This window comes from Rhineura floridana, chromosome 2, assembly GCF_030035675.1.
Source record: "Rhineura floridana isolate rRhiFlo1 chromosome 2, rRhiFlo1.hap2, whole genome shotgun sequence".
Classification (NCBI taxonomy): Eukaryota; Metazoa; Chordata; class Lepidosauria; order Squamata; family Rhineuridae; genus Rhineura; species Rhineura floridana.
In genome coordinates, this window is record NC_084481.1 from 133,590,047 (window position 1) to 133,608,106 (window position 18,060).

General features: G+C 42.1%; 1 protein-coding gene across 2 annotated transcripts in view; it reads left to right on the forward strand.

Moving 5' to 3' along the window:
• The window catches only part of BDNF (brain derived neurotrophic factor), a 48,307-nt gene that overhangs the window by 11,425 nt on the left and 18,822 nt on the right, over positions 1-18,060 (forward strand). Inside the window, exon 1 of one of the 2 annotated variants that reach the window (XM_061610581.1) lies at positions 11,545-11,631. The exons of the other annotated variant lie outside the window; for it this stretch is intronic. The gene's annotated coding sequence lies outside the window, so the exon portion shown is untranslated. Of the gene's footprint in view, positions 1-11,544; positions 11,632-18,060 lie in introns of those variants that run through there. 2 annotated transcript variants of the gene reach the window in all.

The following is an 18,060-nucleotide window of genomic DNA, read 5'->3' on the forward strand; positions in this document are numbered from 1 at the left end:
TGTATTATGCCTACTAAGTCAGCATCCAACAAGGGGATGAAGTGATCCGTTGCATCAATGCAGGCAGCTTAATACGTTCCATGTTTTGCTGCCATACTGTGGCAAAACATTAAGAACAGCTGGTGTTGAGAAATAACAACTTGTCCAAGGCTGAACAAGCATGTGCCCACTGAGGTCTTGGAAAGCAGAGGCTTCAGAGAATACAGCCATAGGCCAGATCCAACCCTCTTCCCACCAGACAATGCTGGCTGCCTCCATTGCCATATCTGCTGCATTAGTTATAATAACAACCTTGCTATATTGCCAGTATTAACTTTTATCAGGTGTGTTTCTCATCACTGTAGGGCTGGGCAGGTCCTCCTGTCCAACAAGTTGTGCTAAGGTGGAAGCATCCATAGCCAAACCTCAGGAGGGGAGAGTGTTCTTGCACTCGGGTCCTGCTTGTGGGCTTCCCCCAGGCACCTGGTTGGCCACTGTGAGAACAGGATGCTGGACTAGATGGGCCACTGGCCTGATCCAGCAGGCTCTTCTTATGTTCTTATGTTCTTAAACATTCCAAACAAATCAGTTTGTGATCTCTCTGCGTGTTGTCAGAGGAACCCTGCCTGCTGCTCTGAAAGGTACTAGCAAAAGAAAGAAGGCAAATTTCATTTATTGTGGATATGATTGCCTCTTAACAAAAGTAGTAACTGTAGTATATTTAATGGAGCTGAGGCTGGTCTGTTTTTTTCCAGCATTGTTCAGCTTGAGAGCCTAGGGCCACATGTCACTGGTAGGCAGGGTCTAAAGCAATGTGGGTAGAGCAACGAATGTAAAACAGAGCTTGGAAAAGTTACTTTTTTGAACTACAACTCCCATCAGCCCCAGCCAGCATGGCCACTGGATTGGGCTGATGGGCGTTGTAGTTCAAAAAAGTAACTTTTCCAAGCTCTGAATAGAGTAGGCAAGCTTCTGTACTTGCACATACTCCCCTCCAGGCTCTGTCTAAAGAAGCAAGAGGCATTATCAAAGTAAAAGAACGTTTTTCAGCCAAGCAAAAGAAGGCGGTGTATGAAGCAGGGCCAGTGAGGGGTGTGGCCTGGGAAGAGCCTGAGGGCCTGATAGAGAGGCCTGGAAGGCCACATTCAGTCACCAGGCCTGAGGTTCCCCACCCCTGCTTTACGACTAACTCCCAAACAAAGCTCTGTTCCTCATGATATCATCCAGCTGATGACGAGGTTCCTGTACAGAAGCAGAGCTGGTTGAGGAACACACTTTCTACTGTAAACTCCCATATCCCAAAATGAAAAGGAAGATTCAACCATAATGTTTCTGTGACTACATACAATAAAGGAGAAGATTAACTTCTGTGTGGTGGTGATGACCACAGTATATTTCTTTAACTGATAATTATGTATTTGAAAAAGTATAAACAGTGAGCCACAAATAATTGAAGCTGCTGGAGTGCAAATATTTCAGTGGTTTGTAGATGGCTATAATTAAGGTTGCAATCCTGTGTATATTTACCTGGAACAAGCGTGAGTAGAGCCCTACTCATATGGCAGGTTATGTTCCAAACCCCCACCTAAAAGCGAAACCCACTGAAAAGCGGAACTCATTCAATAGAATGGTGCCCGGCACCCGAAAAATGCCATAAAAGCGGAACAAGGGCCTTACTCTAATTGAGAGCCGCCGTATTAGCAGGGTGCCAAAAAGCGGGGCACTACTGTACCACTTAACTCGGTAGGATTGTCCTATATCTCTCCTAAATTTGTTAAAACTAAGCTATGAATTACTGTTGGATACATTATTTGTAATTACTAGATTTTCTTTTCTTAAGAAGCTTTTAGAAAGTTTCAGGACCTAATAGTCTTTCATTTCTGGAAAATCACAGGGTTGAATCCAGAGGAAGCTTGTCACACAGTTTGACTGATGTGGAACTGTATTTGTTTATTAAATGGACTTCCACCGTTCAGGGCATCGTCTTCACAAGGCAGTTCACAAATAAAACGAAATGTAATATGGGACTAATTTGTCTTACTGATTTTAATGGGATGGGCAGAGCATTCCTAACCTCTGATCCATGATGCTGGAGGGGGTTAGGATGAGGTGGAGGTGTCTCTCCTGTCAGCTTCAGCAGAGAGGGGAAAGTAGTTTGCTGCCATGGAGACTGCACTGTACCCACCCAAGGCATGGTGGACTGTTACGGGGTAGAGCAGAGAACAGCCAACAGTGGATTTACTGGATCCAAAGCTGCCCCATTTCCTGAATAGGGAGCCCTGATTCAGTCCCCTATGCTATGCCAGCTGGTGCAACAATAAAGTAACCTCCCTCCACCTTCTGCCCTGACCGGCATGAGTAGCAGGGCTTCCTGTTTGGATGCAGCATTGGATCTGCCATCCCATCTCATCTAGCTTCTTCTGGTCAGGGTTTTGGATTGCTCCCTAACTTCCTCTGAATCCAACACGCTAAATTTTGCATTTTAAAAAATGTGATTTCATAAGGGAATGGACAAAGAGCTACACCTATCTCATTTTAAAACAAAAAAGATCTGTACCAGTAACATCACCTAGAGCTAAATCCCACCAATTCCCCAATTGTTATTAGGCCATTAAGTCCAACTTGTCAGGTCTGTTTTAAATGCTTAAGGTGGATTCATCTCACCTGTTTTATCACTGCACTGTGAAGATCCATGTGAACTGGGGCATTTTCATTAATTTAATTTTAAATATTAATTTCTACCAAATTGAGGCCTTCAAAGTGCCTAACAATGATAGTAAAACAGTGCTGAAAACAAGAAGAAGATCCAGCAGGCAAGGATTGCAAAATCCACAAAACACAAGCTAGCAGTCAGGTGCCACCAAAGCTAAAGCAAATTGATTTTTAAAGGTGTCTAAACCTGAACACTGGAACACTGCATTCATAAAGAACCCCCTACAAAGTCTGGGTGCCACAACAGAAAAGGCCTGGGCTGTAGGTGAGATAAGCCTACTCATCTGCTCTGAACATTGAGACACCTGGAGGAATGCCTCAGCAGAACTTTGTATACAGGCAAGTTCATATGGGAGCAGGAGGTCCTTCAAATATCCTTGTCCCAGTTTATTTAAAATTTATTTATTTATTTATTATACTTATATACCGCCCCATAGGCGAAGCTCTCTGGGCGGTTTACAGCAATTAAAAACAATAAAAACAAATATACAAATTTTAAAACACAAAAAACAATTTAAAACACAATTAAAAAAAAATAAAAAACAATTTAAAAACACATGCTAAAATGCCTGGGAGAAGAAGAAAGTCTTGACCTGGCGCTGAAAAGATAAATGTTGGCACCAGGCGCACCTTGTCAAGAAGATCATTCCATAATTAGGGGGCCACCACTGAGAAGGGCCTCTCCCTTGTTTGCCTTGTTTAAAAGGCAAAACCGGCATTTTTAATTATGCCTAGAAACAAACTGGTATCCGACGTGAACCTGTAAGCACTGTCAAAATATGTTTGACTCTCCAGGGCCCAGTTAATAACTGGGCAGCCACATGCATGGTGATATGTGCTGATGATGCTGTTGGGACGGTCACACTGCTTAATTTCTAACCAGTGCACATCCTGTAACTTCCTGCTGAAATCCTATGACTTTTTCAACCACAAATGTTCTGATGTATATTTGTTCCACTTGTATTGCACTATAGCCCCTCTAGATAGCAATGCGGTAGCATTGGGGAAGCACTGCAGAACAAGCAAAAGCAGAATAAGTCCACTACTATTATTGTGTCAAAAATATGTTGCATCCATGATACACCAGTCTGGAGAGGCCCTCTGTCTCAAAAGAGAAAGAGTGGCTATGAACTTAACCATCTGCCAAGTTTGTCGTCTAGAATGAGCTTCAGTTTATCAGCGTTCATCAACCCCATTATTGAGTCCTAACACTTGGTGAGAATGTCCCCTGACTCATCTGGACTAGATGAAAAGGAGAATCTGTGCTATCAGTATACTGATGGCACCTCACTCCAAATCTTCACATGACCTCCAATAACAGTTTTATGTAGATCTTTAATCGCATGGAGGGAAGAGGAAATATAAATGCCAGATCATCCTAGACAGGTGTTCCGAAAGGATACTCTGATCAATAGTACCCTGAGAGGACCAGGAGAATCAACAGTGCTGAGCTTCCTCTTGTTTCTCTCCCAGTACAGGTTGTCAGCTAAGGCAGTTCCAGTCCCAAAACCAGACTAAAATGGGTTGAGATAATCTGTTTCATCCAGGAATGGCTGGAGTTAGGCAGTCACTTCCTACTTGAGCACCAAACCTTGTCCAAGAAGGGGAGATGAATGACTTTTCAATATTTGTCTAAAAAAGAAAAGAGGGGGGTCAGGGAAGGTTTGGAAAGCAATTGACAAGTTCAAACAGTACACAGTAGACCAATATATCTGTGTCTTTCTCATGAGTAGCCACATTTATGAAATCTTTCCATCTCACAATTTCAGATGCAAGAGCTATTTCCAAGATCATGACTTACATCTATTATATGAGAACCAAGTCCAAGATGGATGTAGGCATAATCCCCAAAGTGGTTCTTGCATCTGAAATTGTTAGTTGGAAAGGCTTCATAAATGGGCCTACAGTCATAAGAAAAATATGGATATTCTGGTCTGCTCCCAGATTGAGCATATCTAAGCAGGAAAACATTGGCTTTCCTATTTTTGGCTATTTTTGGCCCATCCCCCAAATGACTAGAAACCTTTTTACGTCCATTTATCATAGTCACCTTATAAATTTCTTCCCATTTCTTTTTGTCAAAGTGAAAGCTGGCTGCTTTATAATCCTGGAATTTAGTTATGTACAATCCTGTCTCCAGATGTTTTCCCCATCAATTTCATCAAGCAACATTTTTACCAAGATACATTCAGATACAAAGCACATTAATTAATACACTCATGAATTTCTTTTTAAAGTTACATGTGCTTCTTTGACTTTGTTTTTAGTTTTACCCTCCAGATTACTTACATATATTTTTTAATTTTTAATTTTGGATCCTAAAGCTGGGAACCAAGGAAGGGGCATGCAGGTATGAGAGCCATGCACACAGGAAGAACTTTGCTTTCTGTTTTTGTTTTTACTGCAGCTCTTCTCACTGCTGAAGAGACAAGCTAATTTTAAAAATTCATTGTCTCTTCTGCAGGGATCACTGTAGTAAAGCAACAAGCAAAGCAGGTACTGTATATACACTAATAAATTTTACCATTACTCCTACAGCTCAGATCTGCTTATTCTACTTAGCAAATATTAACAGTTCATTTCCCTCTAGTTCTAACTTTCATGTTTGCTGTCAGTAATAAATTTAGAGGTAGCGCCTGTTCACATCTTTAGACATGTGTCATAAAGAAACAAGTGCTTAAGATAAGGGCATATTGAATAATGTGTAGACAATATCACAAATCACTACATGACTATATTTTCCCCCCTTTAAATAATCTAGTAAAACAAGTTTTGATTCTTTTTCAGTGGAATATAGTCAAATGTCAAGGATTAGCATCACTAACTAGGTGCTTGTTTACCTTTCTGCTTTCACCAGCAGGGTACTATTTGCAAATTAAATTTCCTGGGTTTTGTTACAGGTGTCACCAAGGATTGGTTCTGTGCTGAAAGCATGCATCAAATACCGAGGATGCAAAACCTCTTAAAAGATTTGTTTTCAGTTTAAATAAAAAATCTATTTGAAAGGAAACAATTTAGCAGGAAGACTTGTGAGGATGTAAAAGAATGAGTGCTCCCACTGTGTTTAGGGTTGGCTCATACATGCCTCACTTCTAGGCACCACACCTTATTTTTTGTAATGTTTTACATTCCCCAGAGGTTCTGCCCAGTAGAAAGTACACTGTTTACATTCTGATTTAGCCCAAATGCTATTAATTAATTGCCTTGTCATTCTGACTTTTGTTCTGTACTCTCTACACCCAGAATTCTATTTTGTCTGGTCCTCATGACTGCAACTTAACATATAACTTGCCTAACATTTTGCAAGTCAGTAGCTCCCCAGGGGAGAGGTGGGATGGCAAGAGAGATGTGGGTAAAGCAAGAAGACTGCCCTCATTATAGAAATAAAAGTTTAAATCCCTGTATGCTCCTGACAACTACTGTGTTAGAGCACAACACACGAAGGGAAGGAATGAGTTGTCATACAGAGAAAGCTGCCTTATATGAGTGAGACCATTGGTCCATCTAGCTCAGTACTATTGACAATGACTGGCAGAGACTCGCCAGGGTTTCAGGCAGGAGTCTCTCTCAGCCCTACCTGGAGATGCCAGGGATTGAACCTGGAATCTTCTGTACCCAAGGCAGATGCTCTACTACACAGCTACCTGCCTGCACAAAGCAAACACATCCCTCCATGGGAAAAGTGCTGAAAATCCAAGTGTAAAGTGTGAAAGGGAAATCTGTTTTTTGCCAAGCACCCAATGAAAGGGGCCAGGACACTCAAAATGCACTAACAGCAGCAGCCTCCGCTGGATCACTGAATAGGACTCAGGATTAGGAAACAGGAGACAAGCATTTGAGCTCTACCAGGGGGAAATGCCCCCACTCAGCATTAGAATGCCTGGGGGGGAAATAATGGATGGTATTCATTATTAGTCCTACTCAGAGTAAACCCATGGAAGTTAATAAACATGACTAACTTTGGTTCATTAATTTCAGTGGGTCTACTCTGAGTGGAACTTAGCTGGATACAACTCATTATTATGTCAGGGATAAAAGAGAGAGAAGCACCCTGGATTCATGCAAACCCACATTGTAAACATCATACAGCAGTTCCCTGACCACTAAGTCACAGCAGCAGACAGTGACGAGGCACATCCCAGGCCATTTGTCTTCTTCCCTTCAGCTTCAAGTCCAAGCCACAAATACTAGGAGCACCAGAGCTGTTAGAGGAGCCACATATATACATGTATACAACATATACATGTTTCAAAGCAAGGGTACAAAGGGAAGGGTAAAGGTTCCCTTTGTGCTGCTATACTGAAGCCAATCTGGAGGATCGACTCAGTGGACCAACACCCTTGTTTCTCCATGGGCCAAGCAAACCTTTTGGGGACCCTCTCCTCCTGGGAACAATACTAGGAATATGACTGAGCAAACAGACAAGGGGCCTCTGTTCATGGGCCCATTAAACTCAATTGACAGGCAAACCCCGCTTTTGGCTGCATCTTTACCTGCCCCACTCTGGATATCATACATGAAGTCAGGTGTAGGGGCTTGGGGAAAATAGCCTCGCAGGCCAAATTAGGTCTTATTAGGTCTAGGCCCACAGGCCAGAGGTTCCCCACTGCTGCTGTAAGGCAAAATTGTACATGGATGTTTGGCCACTCTCTAAGCAATGGCTTATAGAAAAGTGCCTAGTCTTTGCCAACAGAGAGTTTACTTGCATGTAAGGAGGAGTGACTTTTCGGGGGGGGGCAGAAGAACATTACAGCAATATGGTTCAGACAAGGCATAGTTTTCATATTTGGCGAAGTGGCAGTGCGGAGACATTTGGAACAGTTATCCAGTACACTGCATTATGTGTTTCCCCTTTCTTGCTTCATGTGTTTCTGCCCTCAGTTCTTTCCTCTTTCTCTGTTGACATTGCAAGCTCCTTGGGGCAAGGACCTGTCCTCTTGTACTATGCAACATGACATGCACACACATGGTGCTTATCAGTAGTAGTAGTAGTAGTAGTCTATATCCAGTCAGAGGTTTTGCACTTTTGCTGCAAAACCTAACAGGTTGTGAAATTTTATTATTATTATTATTATTATTATTCCACACAATGATGTTGCAACTGTGATGTTTTGCTAGTATAGTTATAACCTGAAATCATGTTTTTCCTTCATTTTCTTCTAAACAAAGAATAATAAATCCATATAATATATTATGGAATTTGATTAACTAACCTGCCTGACTAGTTTAAACATACGTGGCTAACCTGTGTGGTGTTTCAAAGAGCAGTACTCCTAGGAAAAATTAAAAATTTACATTAATGAGTTTTTATAAAGTATAATGAAACAGTATCATGATCTGAAAAGCTTGTCAAACTTGCTCAGGGTTGCTGAGAGCGCTTTGTGATGTCTGTACAGAGGCAAAGAAAGAAAGAAATGGGCTGGGAAGTGGAAGAGTTTGAGGCATGTAGGGAGAGTGGCAAAAGCTTTCCGTGAAGCCACAGAAGCTTCTCCATTGTCGGCTGCCTTACAAATTAGACAGCATCGGGCTTCTTGAAGATAATGCATTTTATCCATAGGCAGGATAAATGGTAGCCTTGAATGAATGGCTTTCCTAGAATTCTCTTCCTCAACCCCACTGCCCCCCCCAACCTCTCATATTCAGGGCTACAGGAGAAACTGAGTGGGACAATCCCTACTTGCACGTATGTGATCCCAACGGAGAAAAGAAGGGGATAAATGGCCACGCCTCCTGGACTGACATAATTATTATCAGCATGGGAAATATGGCCACACAAAGAGCCTGAGTTTACTGCCAAATCCAAGCAGGATCTTGGACTCTTGCCACTGAGACATATCCTCCCAGTGACATGGCAGCATATCTGATATGTGCACAGAGCTTTAGATTTTAAGTCCTTTCAGGGCTACGTGCCCATCCATATATTAATATACAGTAACAGTTATCTATCCCCATCTCTCCCATTGCTCACTCCAGCTGGGCCTGCCACACCATTTTTGGCATCATGAAAAAGATCTGGCAAAGAGTAAGTGAAGGAAGGAGTGGGTTGTTGAAGTGCCGGTATGGACTCTGAGGAACCTCAAACATTAAGCCAGTTTACATATGAAATCAGTCTCCATATACACCCTCTTTATTGAATATAGTTGATAGCATGTACTACACAGACTTTCTGCACAATTTCAACACAGACCACTGAGGAAATTGGAGTTCAAAATGGAGGCACAAACGACAGCAGGCAAGGGACCCAAAAAGAGAATCCTTTCGTATCAAGACAAGACAAACTCCTGAGGATTTTCCAAACCAAGGCTACCAGTGCCTTTCTGTATTTGTTCCCATGTCCATCCCAATAAACACTCTCTGATGCATCCTGGAATTCTCTCCATTTTTACCTTTCCAGTTCCAAGTTTCACACTGCTTTCCTCCTCCTTTGCTGTTCTTCTAACTTTCCAGTCTCATGGAAATAGTTGCCAGGGCTATCCAACTGAAATATACACATACCTCATCTGGCACTCCCTGCTACTTGAAATGCTCCTATTTAATATATCCTGAATGAAAGCAGCGACAAGAGCAACAATTTGCTTACTTCCTACCAGAGAATGTTAGGCCAACCAAGAAAGAATCTGTGTCACTTATTTAAAAACTTTACCATGCTCACCATTGCAAAAGCCCTGCGTGCAGTAGGTTATGATGCTTCCATTTCTCAGCATAGGACTAGGAAGCTTCTACTGAGTCAGACCAATGATCCGTTGTCTACACTGACTGGCAGCAGCTCTCCAGGTATCAGACTGGGGCCTCTCCCAGGCTTACCTGGAGATGCCAGAGACTGAGTTTTGGGACCTTCACCATGCAAAGCAGATGCTCTGCTACTGAGGTACAGCACTTCCCACATGTAATAACTTTCCCAAGGACCCAGAATTAGGCCCTTCATGAGGTGAAAATTGAAGATACGTCACATTGTACCGAGTCCAACTCCCTGGCCATGTAGCCATGCACAAAGTACTTAATCCAGGATTCATATATGTGACTTTTTTTTATCATCATCTGAACATTTTTTTCCTGATCAGGATTTCCAGCAAGAGAAAGTATTATTACACACTCCCGAGTCAGTAAGAAATTTTAGGGACATTGCTACCAGGTTTTGATTTTCTTTGGAGGATAAATCACTTATGGCATTTTTGCAAGACTTACAGCATTTACAAAGGTACAAGTAGAGCACAGGCGGATATAAGCAGCAGGTGGATATAAGCAGCAGGTGCAGGTGCCGAGTCTACTACCTCACATCAGATCTCCAGAGAGAGAGAGAGAGAGACCCTACACCCCAAGATGCTTCCAGCGGCAGTTACTTTCTGATCCCCTCTCTCTCCTGTACTTCTCTGTTTCCCAAACTGCAGTTTCTTCACACTCTTCAGTCAGAGGTGTGATGGCCAACATGTGAGAGATCTCCAGAAAACTCCCCGGCATTTGCTCCCAGAGAACATTGTCCAGTCACAATATTAAAATCTTGCTCAAGGAGATCTTGGTTGTTTGTTGTGGGAGAGTAACTTGACACGATAAGTTAACTAGAAGATGTAGACCTGTTGAATATTTCCACAAAATATTATGTGCAAGTAACCAGGCCTTGGGCCAAATTCTGAGAGGAGCCAAGCCCCAAAATGCTGTTCTCACCAAACATTCTTGACTTTTCTTGGAGTTGCAGGTACTTGGCAAAACCCCTTAGATTCAATTCATGATTCAGAAGTCCAAGGTATTTGACAGGGAATGTGATCTGTGCTCTTAGCTTCATACAGGATTGAGGACTTAGGGGTGACCAAAACCAACATACATTATGGATTTGCTCCCCCCTCCCAACACCAAAATCATACATTCACTTCTCTTGCTCATATGTTTGCATTACAAATGAGGACAGTTTGGTTCTTCATTTTAAGCTGAGGGTGACCCTCAGGTTTTTGTCAAACTGCAAATACAGCTGTCATACAGCATGTTTCAGGACCCCTAGAAACACACTATTTGTGCAGTAGTTTCTCCCTAGGCAGATAGTTATTTCTTGCCTTTAATAATGATTTTGCTCTGTGTGATGGAAGTGGGCGAAAGGCTGGGAGAGAGGGAGGGAAGCTGTGCCTTAAATCAATACTGCTGGAGAAATCTGCTTTCACAAAGAGTATGTTTCCTCTTAGAATTGCAAATGAACATGAACAAACATCCCCTCCTCCTGCTCTGTTCTTTATTTTCTTATTTTGTTTGTGTGACTATAAATCAGAAGCTTGGATGGGAAGAGAAGAGTTAAAAATAAGCCATATGGCAATAGCAGGAGGTCTGGCCACCCCACCTTAGGCTCGTGACAACATGCCCTACATTTAACCTACAGTCAGGAACTAATTAACAACACAGATGGGAGTGAGCTAGCATATGTATTAAGAAAAAAAAATACCCCTAAGGTTTTAATCAGCAGCCGTGCCTTTTTCTGGGTTAGAAGCCCAAGTATTACCATAGAAAACTGCAAAGTACATAGATGATACCTATAGGGAAGCAGTGCCTTGTTAGGGTTGCCAGGTTCAATCCCTGAGACTGATTCTGTACCTTTAGGAGAAGAGAAAGTCAGGCAAGTGCAGGTGTTCTTGCAACCCTGTAATGGGCAAAACCAGAAGGTGGAATTCTCCCTTCCCCCTGCACAACTTTTAAAGATACAAAAGACCTCTTGGAGGCTGGGCCTGGCAACCAAGAGGTTTTCTGTATCTTTAAAAGTTGTGCAGGGGTAAGGGAGAATTCCACCTTGTGGTTTTGCCCATTACAGGGTTGCAAGAACACCTGCACTTGGCTGACTTTCTCTTCTCCTAAAGATACAGGATCAGTCCCAGGGATTGAACCTGGCAACCCTATGCCTTGTAGTGGTTAGAGAGTGGGGCTTTCTTTCGGGAGCAGCACTGGTGTGTTACATGACTATAGGTAAGTCACATTAAGCTGCTTACGTGTTTCAGTCTGTTAAAGGGGGGAATGAAGATAGCTGGTACCTTAGATCAACACGGTGATTTTGAGGTCTGAAAAATGTATTTATAGGGCAACAGCTGAAGACTTTAGAAGACTAAAGTAATAACAAGATTTTTGTAACTTTTTTAAAGTTGACAACAAGGACATTGAACTTGTCAGGGGTTATCAATACCTTGGCACAGTCATTAACCAAAATGGAGACAATAGTCAAGAAATCAGAAGAAGGCTAGGACTGGGGAGGGCAACTGTGAGAGAACTAGAAAATGGAAATGGACTGCCTTCAAGTCAATCCTGACTTATGGCTACCCTATGAACAGGGTTTTCATGGTAAGCGGTATTTAGAGGGGGTTTACCATTGCCTCCCTCTGAGGCTAGTCCTTCCCAGCTGGCTAGGGCCTGCTCAGCTTGCTACTGCTGCACAAGCCAGCCCCTTCTTTATCCACAACTGCCAGCTGGGGGGCAACTGGGCTCCTTGGGACTATGCAACTTGCCCACGGCTGCACAGGTGGCAGGGCATGTAACCCCTGAGCCACTCACTGTGGGGGTGATGTTTAGCTATCCCTTTCCACCCGGGAGACACAAGCAGGGATTTGAACTCACAGACTCTGGACTCCCAGCCAGGCTTTTCTCCCCACGAGGATGCAAAGATGTATCACTGAACACTAAAGTCAAGATCATTCAGACCAAGGTTTTCCCAATCTCTATGTATGGACGTGAAAGTTGGACAGTGAAAAAAGCAGATAAGAGAAAAATCAACTCATTTGAAATGTGGTGTTGGAGGAGAACTTTGTGAAAAAGACAAATAATTGGGTGTTAGAATAAATTAAACCAGAACTATCGCTAGAAGCTAAAATGATGAAACTGAGGTTATCATACTTTGGACACATAATGAGAAGACATGATTCACTAGAAAAGACAATAATGCTGGGAAAAACAGAAGGGAGTAGAAAAAGGCCAAACAAGAGATGGATTGATTCCATAAAGGGAGCCACAGACCTGAACATACAAGATCCGAACAGGGTGGTTTATAACATGATACTGGAGGTCGTATCATGATTCATAGGGTCACCATAAGTCGTAATCGACTTGAAGGCACATAACAACAAAAGGAATGTTTGTATAAAAACAACAAATATTAACACAGGGATGCCAAGATACTGACTCTTAATTCACTTCTTATTTTGTATTGAGGAGGTACTATCCTACATGAATGAAGTACCATAATTTATAAATCAGTAGGTGGAGTGCCTACCTCCCCTCATTTCTGATACATGGTTGCTGCATTTTAAAATCATGAGTCCTGGTCTTTCCCTCTGAATACCAGGTTCTGGGGAGCACAGGTGGGGAGAGTGATCTTGTACTTAGCTCCTGCTTGCAGGCTTCCTATTGGCATCTGTTTGGCCGCTATGAGAACAGGTTGCTAGACTAAACGGGTCTTTTGCCTGACCCAGCAGGGCTCTTATGTTATAAATTTACATTTTTGTTTAGTCTTTCTTTTCACCTTTCTGAGCTATGCCTTTCTTCTTCAGTCTGTCTTCTGACTCTGGAAGGGTAGCTGCTTTGTAGACAATGGCAATAGTCCTGTGCAAGACTTTCCTCATTTTCTTTGGAGTCTTAACTGAAATGATAAATGAAAAAGAGCTTTCTCACTGCCCCCTCCCTTCCCTGGCATAGAGCTTTGATACAAATGAACAACACTTCTATGCAGACAGCAAGCCAAGGAGAGTTTGAGGACGGTGATACTTACGCCTTATTTCATGCAAAAATATTGGTGTGGTGTGTCTAAGTTCTGGGCTTCCTGATTCAAGGGTCCAGGCTTTTATCCATTTAAACATTGCACAGAAGGGCACATTTCACTCAAAGCAGCTTCTAACTTCTGTAGAGCTAAATGAAGGCCTGCCATAATTCCACATTCTATGCAAAGCCAGCCCTATCATTAGGCAGACTTAAACAGCCACCGCAGGTGACAGATGCTGAAGGGACTGGAGCAGAATGAGCTCTGATTACCAAGGAATTTGACCTGTACCCTCTAAAGTAACCTTCAGGTGCGGTAGAGGAAGTTGTCTCATTACCAGTGTTAAATAAATTACCAGTACATTTGGCTTCTGTACTTGGAATGGAGTGGTGAGGGTGCCATCTTTTCCTTTGTCCCAGGCAGCAAAATAATGTGGACTGGCCCTGATTTTATGCCGCTACTAAATCCCTACCTTGCATGGTCTCCAGTGGTCTGAATGGTAACAGGTATCATACAAAGGTCTGTGGCAGTTCAGGAGAGAGGGGGGTTCTTTATAACACTGAAGAAAAGATTTTAATAATCTTTGAAAGTCTCAGTCTAATTTGCCTACCCAAGAAGAACAGCAACTAGATCTAGGGCCTTTTCAGTGGTGGCCCCCGAATTATGGAATGCCCTCCCAGATGAGATACGTCTGGTGCCTTCTTTGTTATCCTTTCGGCGCCAGGTAAAAACCTACCTCTTTGCCCAGGCATTTTAACCTTAATTTAATGTTAATTTTAAATTTAATTTTATTGTATTTTTATTTTTAAGTTGTATTTTAATTTTGTTTTTAATATGTTTTATAATCTACACTTGCTTGTATTTTAATTGTGGTTTTATCTTGTTGTACACCGCCCTGAGAGCTTGTTGCTATAGGGCGGTTTAGAAATGTAATTAAATAAATAAATAAATAAGAACAGCGAATTTTCAGCCAAAATGCACAATATTTATAGGCGCAAAATAAAGATTGGCCAAGGAAAAATGGCTGATCTAAAGGCATAAATCCAGCAAAGAGCACATACAGTTGGAGAATGATGTATGTCGATGGGGCTGTTTAAACATTACACCAGCCAGGTGGGACCTGCTTTTTGGTGAGTGGCTCCCATGTAGGTGGGGAAAGTGACCCAACCATATGGATGGGGAATCGCGTGGGTCCCAGTAATGAAACTGGCACCTTTCCTGGAGAAGATACCAACTCTGTGATTGGAAACACACATTATCATGATCATTATTAGAGCTGAGGGCCTTTACCAATCAGATTAAAAAAGGTAAAGGTGTCCCCGCACTTGTAGGTGCGAGTCATTTCTGACTCTTAGGGTGACGTCTTGTGACGTTTACTAGGCAGACAGTATATATGGGGTGGGATTGCCAGTTCCTTCCACGGCCTTTCTTTACCCCCCAGCATATGCTGGGTACTCATTTTACTGACCACAGATGGATGGAAGGCTGAGTGGACCTCGACCCCTTTTACCGGAGATTAGACTTCCTCCTTCCATTGGAATCAAACTCCAGCTGTGAGCAGAGCTTCAGCTGTGTTACCGCCGCTTACCGCATCATTTAAATATTACCCTTAAATTACCCATTTAAATATTACCGAAGACTACAATGAAGGGAGAAATAACTATTTGTGGCCAGGGTCATCTATTTGTGAAGTACAGATTTATTATAGATGGATGACTGTGGGCTTTAACAATACTGGTTAAATTTCCCCAGAGGTAGCATTGTGTTCCAGCCAACATGCCTTCCATATGTTGTTGGACTCAAACTCCTGTTAACCCCAGGAAGTATGGCCAATGGTCAGGGGTGATGGGAGCTGTAGTCCAGTAACATCTGGAGGGGGCTACTGTGGGTAACCCTGGCCTAAGATCATGTTTATAGGGAATATTCCTTTGTACAAAGAAGATATATACTCATGTTATTCTTTATCTTAGGTAAGCTGCACATTCCATGCATAGTTTACAATCTTTGCTCTACCCTATAGATGAGTTTGAGAATATTGCATGGCTTGCAGCAAATAGATAAATCCAAGTAGCAAGCTATTCCCTTTCAGATATGTTCTAAGGCTATTGGCTGTTCATCTCTTATGCTGGACAGGTGGACAAAATTAGATCATAATAATGTTCCCTACGCAAAGACAGAATTTCACATACATAGGAAGCCTCTGGACGGACTAGCCATTTTTCTCTCTCTTTTGCTATTGGTATGTTTTAAGATAAAATTAGTTTCAAGTACGTATTTTCTTCTTATTGACGATAAGTTACCTTCCTCTAATTGGTTGTAAAATATGTCAACTGAAAAGCCATGAAGCAAAAGTTTTCCCTGTTTATATCAGATGAGTTTCTGCCATTCACTGCCTTGCTGGGATTTGCCACAGCAGTAAGGCATTACTTTTGATGGAAGGAATGTCAAAAGACACCAAAATCTGGTCCTAAATTTAAAGGCAAGCCTGAAATAAACCAGGTTTTTCCTCTTGCTGAATAGTTTAAAAGGGAAAGTTGGAAATACATACATTAAGAGTGAAAGGTTCAAACAATTTTTCCAGCAAAGGGGCAAAACCCTGTCCTATCTGTGGAGAAAGAAACTCTTGCCTAAAGCCCCATTTAGCTTTGTATAAATAATTTATATAAATGTGTATGTGTGTATACAGTTACATATCTGATAAATGTATAAATCACTTTATATTATATGTGTTTATATACATTTTGGGAGCATGAAGAGGTTGTGGCAAATTCCTTAGCATGGCTCTTACCCAATGATTATATATGACTGGTTTATATTGATATGTTCCTTTATTAACTACAGTGTTTGATCACGGGCTACTATTTGTTACTAAAATAAGAGTGGGTTGTATGTGTGTATGCATGTAAATATTCATAATTGTTGAATAAATCTCTTTATTTCAAGGATGTTCCAGGGCCAGAGGTTTCCACTGCTAATGTGACAGAAAAGCATGTGATTTAATTGTAGTGGTAGTAAATGATAAAGAAATACTAGTCAGGGCAAGAAATCAACAGTGACTGTCTGCACCGTGTTTGTTAGTGTATTAACATAGGTACATTAGCACTGCACATAGTCCTTCCTGTTAACATTTCCCTGTTGCCAGAGCTCCAGCATGAATGAGATTAGACTTTCTTGAACTCAGCTGTTCGCTAACTAGATCATTATGGCAAGTCAATACAGATTGTCCTTTTGGGTTGTGGTGGAATGTCAGGCTCCTGCTTCTGATTTTCTTCCTGAGGCCACCTGCTATGGAACCAGAATGCAAGCTGGATCCCTTCCCCAAATAAGGAAAGCATCCTTAATGGCTATGCTGCACACATGACTGGACTGGGCATGTGTGAAGAGGAATCTTCACATAGATTAGGGATAGCCAGAAAATGATTGACAGCATTACTTACAAATAGAAGCCTTCAAAGACTTAAAAAAACCTGTTGTTGTCAAATACCTGTTGGAGTTCTTTAACTGGCAGTTCCAGTTCAGCAGGGCATGCTGTCAAACGTCTCCATTCCGAGGACCGGCTATGGCTAATAGCAGGGTGTATATTCTGTAACTCTTTCTCACTTTTGCCAATGTTATCCACTGTCAGAATATCAGCAGAGGTAAGTATGGTACTTAGAATATGAGACTGAGTGGCCACTGTCTCTCTTGATTTCTTCCTTTATCCAAAGCTGTCCAGATGTTCACAACCATGTCTGTCCACTGGTATCCATTGTGTGCCATTTCTTATTAACTTTTCTTTTCTACAAAGGCATTGGTGTGCATCTATTAATAGCACCCTACAGATATGAGTGATATGACATTTTGGTTGGCTAGACAGGAATCATCATGTGTTGTGAAGCTTATGTATAGGGGAGATGGCCCAACTATGGTTTGTGCATCACACAGAACTCCCAGGTGATATGAAACAGCATGAAAAGAATGAGTTGTTTTAACAGGAATATCCTCTAGTGCAGAGGTAAGGCACCTGTGGCCCTCCTGACATTGTTGAGCATGGCCCAGGTGATGGGAATTATAGTCTAATAACATCTGGAGGGCCACAGGTTTCCCATCCCTGTTCTAGTGGCATTATAGATTTGACTCCTTTCCTTTCCACAAACCAGACCAGCAACATACTGCTACTATGTGAGGGAGAGATGAAAAGGATATGGCAGTGGTAATGCAATCTCTGAGCTTTGAGGTAAGAAGTTACTGGAGACTGCTGGGTAGTGAGGGTGAGGAGAAGGAAAAAGCCATGCTGGTCAAATAGTAGCAGTGGCTGATGGTGAAGGAGGAAAGGAGAAGTGGTAACAGTGACACTTTTAGAGAAATAAAAGCAATAGTTGGAGGGCAGAGGTAGCCAACATGGTGCCCCCAGATGTTGTTGGACCACAACTTCCTTTACCCCTTGACCATTGACCATGCTGACTGGGGATAATGGGGACTGGAGTCCAACAACATCTGAAGAACACCATGTTCACTGCCTTAGTTCTAGGACCTGCTGTTAAACAATAAGAAATTGCTGTTTCAGGGTGTGGAGCTTATAGCTCTAGCCAAAGTCTGACACGTGGATTCTGGGCCTATTAACTTTATAGCAGCTTGGTTTGTACATAATGCACTACATGTGAACCGAGGCT